General features: G+C 31.0%; 1 long non-coding RNA gene across 1 annotated transcript; it reads right to left on the reverse strand.

Annotated features, from left to right (window-relative positions):
* Positions 1–935: 935 nt before the first annotated feature.
* LOC121124480 (uncharacterized) lies at positions 936–7874 on the reverse strand. Its single transcript, XR_005866313.2, has 4 exons — positions 7509–7874; positions 7109–7435; positions 1282–1499; positions 936–1219 (listed from the first exon to the last, which is right to left on the reverse strand). It is a non-coding gene; the product is annotated as an uncharacterized lncRNA (long non-coding RNA).
* Positions 7875–9159: the final 1285 nt, after the last annotated feature.

Genomic DNA, 9159 nt, shown 5'->3' on the forward strand with positions numbered 1-9159 from the left:
ACCTTGAATAGGCCTTGTTATAATGATTGTTATGCAAAATCATAATTATTTTTAATAGAACACACATGAATTATGTTTATATTTCAGTTGTGGGACACAATAATAGTTTGAGAAAACGGTCCCCTAGTACCCCCATATTTACTGCACAGGATCTTAACCACCGAGGAGCTTGGGCTGAATATGTATTTTTAAGAAATTATATTTATATCCATAGTCAATCCCCTTGCCCAATAACAAAACCGTGATCACTGCACTGTGACATTGGATGTATATCATCTATAGATATCAAACGAATGTTGTTCATTATTATGATGAATTCGAACCGGGTTTTTTTACCAATGTACTTAAGCTGAGAGAAAAGAGGAAGAAGCAATAAAGAATTTGAATAAACACAGTGAGTTCTGCTACTTCAACTTTTAGGAATTTTGTGTCTCCGACTCTGGATAGAAGCTCCATAAGCCTTTCTGGGAGATGAAAAGGTTAGATGTCTCTATGTGTGCTCTGCAATTTTCTACCATAGGAAAAAATGGAAAATTAAGAAATTTAGGGGAAATTTTGAAAAAATCGTTCAAAAGTTTTTGAAGACAAAACGAAAACAAAGACATATTATTGGACATAAGTACCAATAACCTAAAAATAAAAGAATTGGAGAATAAGAATTGAGTTAAAACAGCGTGTTTGACATTGTTATATATTCTTTCGGAGTTTTACAATAGAGAAAAACTAATGAAACTAGTCCATATCTGAAATTGTGAAGTGAACTTCCGACCGTCATTGATACCTTTAGGAGAACGCATAATCCTCCTCTCACATATATTCCTTAGTGATAAGTAGGGATGTCGAAATAATGCATACAAAAAGCAGCTGAAATACGCAAATAATAATACTATTAAATAGTTCAAAAATCCAAATAAAAATGCAGAAAAAGACCAAAATTCCAAATTAATATGGTAAAATATATAATTAAAATTTTTTCATACACTTTTCAAAGTTTTCATACAGTCTAACAATTCATCATTATTACGCATAAATATGTCCTTATAAGACATAAACATTTTAAATGAATTAATTCCAAATGTATCTGAACAAATCTTGGACATTTCTGGGCGAATATCTTCATTCCAATGCGTTACTGCCATATGCAAACTATAATCACAGCATACACGTCCATCAGGTTTTGTTCTTCTCTATTTATGAGCCTCAATTAGTGATTCTTCACCTATTACAAAATATTATTTTAGTACAAAAATAATACATTTTATGTACCTCTAATTGTTTTACCTTTGGCAGGAAAGACAAAGTTTATCACCATGGGTGTTCCACCAGCCAATGCAGCCCTAGTTTCAGTGTATAAATGATCACTTGATGTTGTATTCATGAACGGAATCTCGAAGTAGGTATTGGTGTCAATCCCTCCAGGTATTATTAGTCGTCCAGTCGCATCAATTACCTACGTGTCTTCAGGTATTTCTAAATTCTGGCCAACTTAGGCAATAAGGCTATAAGAACAGAAGAAACATTACTTCAACCCTTATTGCATTACTATATGTATAGGGATATTATTAAAATTTATTTATCAACTAAATCCAATAGTTTAACAAAACAGTTGCTTGTATTAATACTACAAACGAATAAACAATAAAACTAAAGCTACCATCTGAATAACTAACAAATTTATGTATAATAGTTTGGAAATTGTAAGTACTTTATAAACAATATGGGGAGTATAATAGTTAACATTTTATCCCCTCACATATAATAGTTTCTAGAAGAGTAAATAAGGCAGCGTCCCTCACTCCGGATCTTGGGTTTTACAGTATCATCTTGGGTGTCATTTGAAACGTTTTCAAACGTGTATGTTTTAAAACGTTTTGAACACGTTTACACTTTCAATGATACTTTTTCAAACTCTAATGACGCTATGGCCACTGTGCCGCCAAAAGTTTATGATATTTAGTGTTTGAGCTATTTATAATATAAAACGTTTTTTGGATGTTGCAAATCATAACAAATATTCTATTAAATAGATGTCATGTCACTCCTAAATAAATTTGAATAAAATCCAATCCCTCAAATGAAATTTCAAGCAAGACTTTTTGTCTCACACACATATTTTGAGTAGAATGCTCAAAAATAAGGATAAAGGTTTAGAATCATGGCACCACGGTAAATGTCTACACCCAAATTATGTTCAAAATGTGATGGTTTAATTCCATGATTTATCATTGAAATTAGGACTAATTCAATTCAATTTTTTTTTTTTTTGTAAAATGCTTAGAATCTTGCATCCGAAATTTAAGCCTAAAATTGAATTTGATTTTAACCCCCCCCCCCCTTTTAGAGAGATAAAGCCATACAAATAAATTAATTTGAATATGAAGGATCTATAAACATGTTTTAATCCCATCACATTTAAATTATTAATAACAAAAAAAAAAAAAAATGGTTAGTTATAAACTCATAAGCAATTCAATGATAATCAAAAAAACAATTTCTTGATTTTTTGTCCAGAAACAATAAATAAAAATACTTTGTATGTATTACATTGAATATGAGTTTTATTCTCTATTTTTTTTATTACCTATTACAATTTCTACATTTCCCTCTAGTCGATATAATTGTTGGTAGGTGGAGTGGAATAGATTGATGAAGGATAATTTTAAAATCCAATAATTCCATTCCTTTTGGATTTTTTTTTTTGTAAACAATGTGCGAATGAACTACACAAATATCCAAGAGATAAAAAACAAGCCTCAAAAATAACGACCCCCCGATGATTTTCGACCCAACATATAAGTAGTAGTCTTTTGATCCAGAATATTAACACCTCCCATACCAGAGTTGTATTTTTTTCTATCTTTTCTTACAGTTCCAATACAGTATAATCCATTTTCTTGTAATTTATTAACTAATTAGGGAGAATTGAAGGAATTATTGAAATATATTGTACATTCTTGAGCTTTTGAGACAGTCCAAGCACAACACTTTCTCCAAGACAATATTCATTATTTTCTTTCTTCCCAAAGTATAAATTAAACTCATAAATACCTATATCCTGTTTTGCTGCAACACCTATACCACCATTTGAATCCCCATTTTATAGGTTTATTCTTCATATATTGTTTGCAGCACATTTTTCCATTGAATTTAGTCATGTGTTCATCAATCGACTGTTCTGGCGCATCGGACATGGCAGATTAAAATGCTTCATTTAAATGGTCGATAACCTCTAATTTTGTCAGCATTTGTCCGATTTATTTGCCTCTAAGTTACTACCAAAGTGAAAGTTTTTGGAAAAAAACATAAATCGAGTTCTGGTCATGGCATTTTGGATACCCTCAGATGATATAAAATTATCAAAGTTCCAATACGACTTCAAATTAGGAAGCTTCATCACTGATATCATGAGATGAATTCCCAGATGGGGGCGGATTTCTTCTACATTTGTTACAAACTCTCTAATATTTTGGAGAGAATAAATGTTTGTTTGTTGACAGTTATAATTCGAAAGAGCTAGGAAATAGGTTCTTCTGCCAGATATTATGTATAAGAATCTTCTAAAAGATTATGCACTTTTCTTTTTGTTTTACTGTCAATTTGATCGATCAATGCAAATAACTCTACACTGCCTTTTTCACGATCTATATAAATATACTATTTTCCAATCGTTTTTACTACACTCCTTGACATCTTTGCTAGTTTGACAATACTAATGATATTAATAATATCACAAATTTCTACTACGCTTCCAAAGATAAAGAAAAATCAAAAATTTCTACTGAGTTTCAAGAGACAAAGAAACATATAACTTAATTAATAAATTTAGTTACCCCTAACGGATTTTACACTTCAGGACAATAGGGACACCCACGTCCCTTTGTTTAAAAAAAAATGTATATGAATAAAAAATTTCGTATCACCTTGAAAGTTTCACACTATATTAAATAGATATAATGCAATAAAAAAAATGTAATATAGCTTCTAAATGAGTAAAAAATGTCTAAATATAAATAACTTAACTTGATCATACAAATTGTTTAAGACTACCAAAACTAAAATCAGTTTAAATAAGATATTTATTTTAAAAAGATCAATCTGACAATAAAATAAATGAAAGAACAGATGTATTTAGTCATTTTAAAGTAATAAAAAACATTTTTGTATGATCATAAGAAAAGTTATAGCCAGTTAAATAGTTGGGACGCCCATATTGTGCCGAAGGGGTTAATTATTTTTGGGTTTCGTAATATTAATACAACCGATGGCTTAACTAAGAAGTTAGCTTTAAATGATTAAGGACTTCTAAACATAACCACCTGTATAGGATTCAACTCATAAGATTTGGTTAACATTGTAAGCATTACACTTCTAATATCTATTATATGTGAAATTTTATTATATAATTTTATATATATGGAGTGTGTTCGAAAAGTAAGGTGACTTTTCAAAATTTGCGGGGAACATATATTTGTTATACTAGAATTTTATGTTAGTACGTTCAAAAACGAACATATAATGGTTGTTTAACGCTATATAGTTTGTTTGTAAAATGCATAATGGTTAAAAGTATTTTGGTTGTTCGGCAATTTTTTCCCATGGGTTCTTTTTAGGTACATATCTTCAGTTTTGGGAACAGGAAAAAGTAACAAGGGGGTAAATCCAGTGAATATGGTGGGTGAGGCATGCCTGTGCTGTTGTTTTTGGCCAAACAATCTCTCACATGCAAAGATGAGATAGGAGCGGCATTATCATAATACAAAAGCCATTAATTGTTTTTCCACAATTCCAGACGTTTTCTTCGTATTGGTTCTCTCAAGCGGAGCATAACTTGAAGATAATACTATTTATTGACCGTATGAATATATAATAAGATCAGTCATTAAATAAAACAGTCAGCAAAATGTTGACATTTGATCGTACTTGTTGTATCTTTTTTGGTCTTGGTTCACCTGGGCTCTTCCATTTGGACGATTGGACTTTGGTTTTGATATCATAACAATATAACCATGATTTGTAACCAGTTATGCTACTTTTGAGCAAATCAAAATCATGATGCCATTCATAAATAAAATTCCTCCATTCCACGCTAGGTTTAGTAAATATATATATATATAAAATTATGTATATTCTAGGTAAAATATTTTCTAATAAGGACAATCCTACACAACCACTAACCGCGAACGAGGTCTTTTCAGCGCTGTAAGATATTTACGACTAAATAAAGTGTTAAGCCTGTTTTCTTCTTCCTTGATAGCTCTCTCTCCGATCAATGGGAGTGCAGCTGTGACATATGTCATTTGAGAGATTAGTTTAGTATTGTATAGGTCTACCCTTTTCTGAAGCCTTAGAGTTCTCCAGGTTTTTACACCATTTTCGTGCTTGCCAGAGCAGAATGTTCCAATTGATATCTGAAGCTTCATTACTCTGCCACTTAATGCCCAATATATTTATCCTCTCCACGACGCTACAACTGTTTATTTTAGTTGAAGGAATCAAAGGAGACCACCAAAGACCTAAGGGCAAAATAGACGTTTACTCGAAATTAATTTTCATTCCATAAATTTTATGGAATCTGTTAAAAAAAGATAGTAGAGTCTGGATTCTCTTATTTATCTACCCAACTGAATTTCCTTCCATTATAAGAGGTATGTCGTTAGCATATAGATCCAACAGGTGTTTCTTTCCAGCAAAGCAAATGCCCAATTCCCCATACTTCCGTAACAGTACACAGCTCATTTGCTCCATAGCAGCAACAAAAAGTAATGGAGAAACGGGGCATCCCTGTCAGTAACTTTTCCTCAACAATATGGGGTTACTATTAAGTCTGTCTATGGAAAGAGTGGATCCTCCTCTCGTTATAAAGAAGACCTTGAATTGGGTTAAATAACCGTCTTGGGAGATATTTCTTAACGGCTTTTAAGATAAAATTGTGATGGATAGAGTCAACTGCTTTATAGAAATCCACTGCTATTATCGCTCCAAACTTCTTCTTTTTCCTAGTTGACTCTATTGCAGTCTGAATATTCCTAGAAATATCTGAGATACGTCTCCCTCTTAAAAAACCGTTTAGCTCCGTACATAAACGTTTATTTAAAATCAGTTCTATTTGCCTAGCTAAGATACCAGCCAATATTCGATAGGCTTCGTTTAATATAAATAAAGGTATCCAATGGACTAAGCTCGTTCCATCATTTTTCTTTGGAATCAATTAAATTCTTCCACGAGGTAGTGCTTGAGGAAGTTTTCCTTTAAGTTCAATCTCCTCTCCAAATTTTAAGAGATGACTTTGGTGTTAGAACATAGGGTAAAATTTTTTCATTTAATGTTGTCGGGGACAGATGCTTTATTATCTTTATAAAAATGGTTTACGTAAAGTAAAATATTTTCATACGAGAACTCAGAGTAAGACTCTACTTTTTTAGATCTAGAAAAATAATACCTGGGGCATCCAATGATATTCTGGAAATTATTATAAAATAGTTTCAGAATTGATTTGGATTCTGTTATACTTTTGCCGTCAATAATAAGTTTCTTTATTTTTATTTTTTTTACTCAGAACAGTTTCACCATATGCCACTGTCAACATTTCAACTCTTTTGGAGCACTTAATTTCATTTGTTACACAAAATTTTATGAAAATTCTTTGATGCATGTTTGTAATAGCAAGAAATCGCCAAACACACAAAATACTTCTAACCAATATGCCTCTCACAAACAAACGAGGCATATTATATAGCTTTAAACCATAAATATAAGTTATGTTTAATATTTTAGGATAATAAAATATGTCCAAGGTCAACCCTACTTTTTTTATAACAAAATGAAAAAAATTGTGTCAAATATTTTGTTGCATAACTCAATAGCTATCAAATAATGTTTTATATGCACACATCAGATGAGTAGTTTACGAATTAGAATCACAAACATAGGGGTATTCAAGACAATTTGGGATCAAATTCATCAGCACTCAAAGCTGGATTGAGTTACAGATATGAAATTTCAATTTTTGAGCTTCCAAATAAAAGTGTATTTGACCTACTAAATTTTTTATAAATTGGAGGAAAAAAAATAAAAAAATGTTAATTTTCCATGGACATATGTTACCTACCGATCCTCAATATACACATCCGCACAGAATATTCCATCTTCATTGACAACATCACCTCCTTTAATAATAAGTCGACTTTGAGAGTTCTCTAGATGAAAGGAACCTTCTTGACATAAGGTTGTTCGTTCATATTATAAAGTTAGTTCAAATTTATTTGAATAAGCTTAAAAAGAAAATATTTGTTTAGAAGGTATCATGATTTAATTGATTCACTTTTCATGAGAATTATGATGCGTCCTCTGTTATGTTTTCAATACGAATTTGAGCTTATATTCATTTATAGGAGTCCCAGAGTGTGTATTAAAGTCTATAGAAACATAACATTTACTAAAGAGAGACATATCATCAAATAAATCAAGTACGTAAGTACATTCATTTTTAAAATAAGTTCAGAACTTACATTTAAAAGAAGAAGAAGTCTTCATTGCTAGAATCCTTAAATACTTAAGACGGAAGTTGGAGGAAGTATTCTAGTGATCAATGTTTGGGACCTCCTTGAAAAATGAACCAATAAATAAATAAATATCCTTCATAATTGAAAAAGATAAAATATATATTATACTCTAAATACGCGGGTCAGTAATTCATACAGAAAATCACTTGATTTTCTGCAGTATCGTCGCTTATCTAATGCATGTGCTTCCAAATATTATACACACCTACTCACAAACACATACACGGAGAAAAAGCCTCTTATTTCTCTTATCCATGATGACTCACTTGCTCGATTATGCATACCTAGTCACTGTGTTATTGAAATATTACCACATTAAACTCTCCTCACCCCCAAATGTTATCGTGAGGAGAGTTTAACCGAATAAATTATCAACAATGTAACATAGTTTGTATGATCATATATAAAACAGAGTTTATTTGTTTGTGTGTCCCTAATGTATGCCCACACTGTTGGAACTAGGACCCTGAAATTTTGGATGGATGTACCTTTTGAACCTGGCCAGGCTAAGACTTATGCATTACCCAAATCACAAAAATCGTATTTTAGAGTTCCAGAAGACTGGATAGAGTCATAAATCAAAAAGAGATTGGAGTTTCAAATAACAACTATACGAATAACTAAGTTTTCTAAATTTATTGAAAATCAAATAAGTTATAGGGGGAAAAAAAAATCGGTGAAAATTTCAATTTTTTTTTTCAAGTGCAAAAAAAGTGAACTTTTAATGAAATATTGAATTTGCAAATAAATAATGTGAGTAGGTATTTGTCTGGAGATTCGTTTTCATATAAATTTGACCTATAAGAATGGAGGTGTAACTAGAATATCTGTCATATTCTGAATAATTTTTTAGGAAAAGTCTCTTCTTTTTTTTTTTTACGTCAATTTTCAATTTTAAAGAAAAAATACCTCTAAACAATGCAATGTTATTTTAGTCTCATAAGGACCTAAGGATTTTCAATTTCCGGAACATTTAATTAGATAATTTTTGCAATATTTGCGAAAATAAATCAGTTATCGAGGCTTCTTTTTTTCGACGACCTTATTTTCTACAACTGTTAGGTTTTTACAAGTACGGAAAAAATAATGGTACTTTTTTTTTCCAAAATTAGTTGTAAAAAAGTTGTAGGAAATTTCCTTTGCTAATTTCGATTTGACAATTTTTTTACAAAAAAAAAAAAAATGTCCTCGTATCGAAACAACTTTTTTATTCATATATGTTGGTATATTATTTTAAGTTTATAAAACAATAATAAAGGTTACAAGAGCCAATAGTAACAGTATTAGTCTATACAGCATAATTAGTAATGATGAAAATCCAGAGTGGAATGGACATTTAAAAAAAAACAACAACCAAAAATCAACATGGTAACCCTGACAATTGCAAAACTTTTAGGAGGAGAGAAAGAATAATGCTCATAACGTTTCATTAGATAATCTGCAATCAGCTGAACAAGGACATTGACTAAAATTACTACGATGTCGATCCTCAATTCTACTCTGAGTCCAACAAGAGCTTACAATTATCACTCTGCAACAAATCCTTAGGGTTACACTCCGTCCTTTATTGGCATACACAAGTGTTCTATCAGGTTTT

Source organism: Lepeophtheirus salmonis, chromosome 9 (genome assembly GCF_016086655.4).
Source record: "Lepeophtheirus salmonis chromosome 9, UVic_Lsal_1.4, whole genome shotgun sequence".
Taxonomy (NCBI): domain Eukaryota; kingdom Metazoa; phylum Arthropoda; class Copepoda; order Siphonostomatoida; family Caligidae; genus Lepeophtheirus; species Lepeophtheirus salmonis.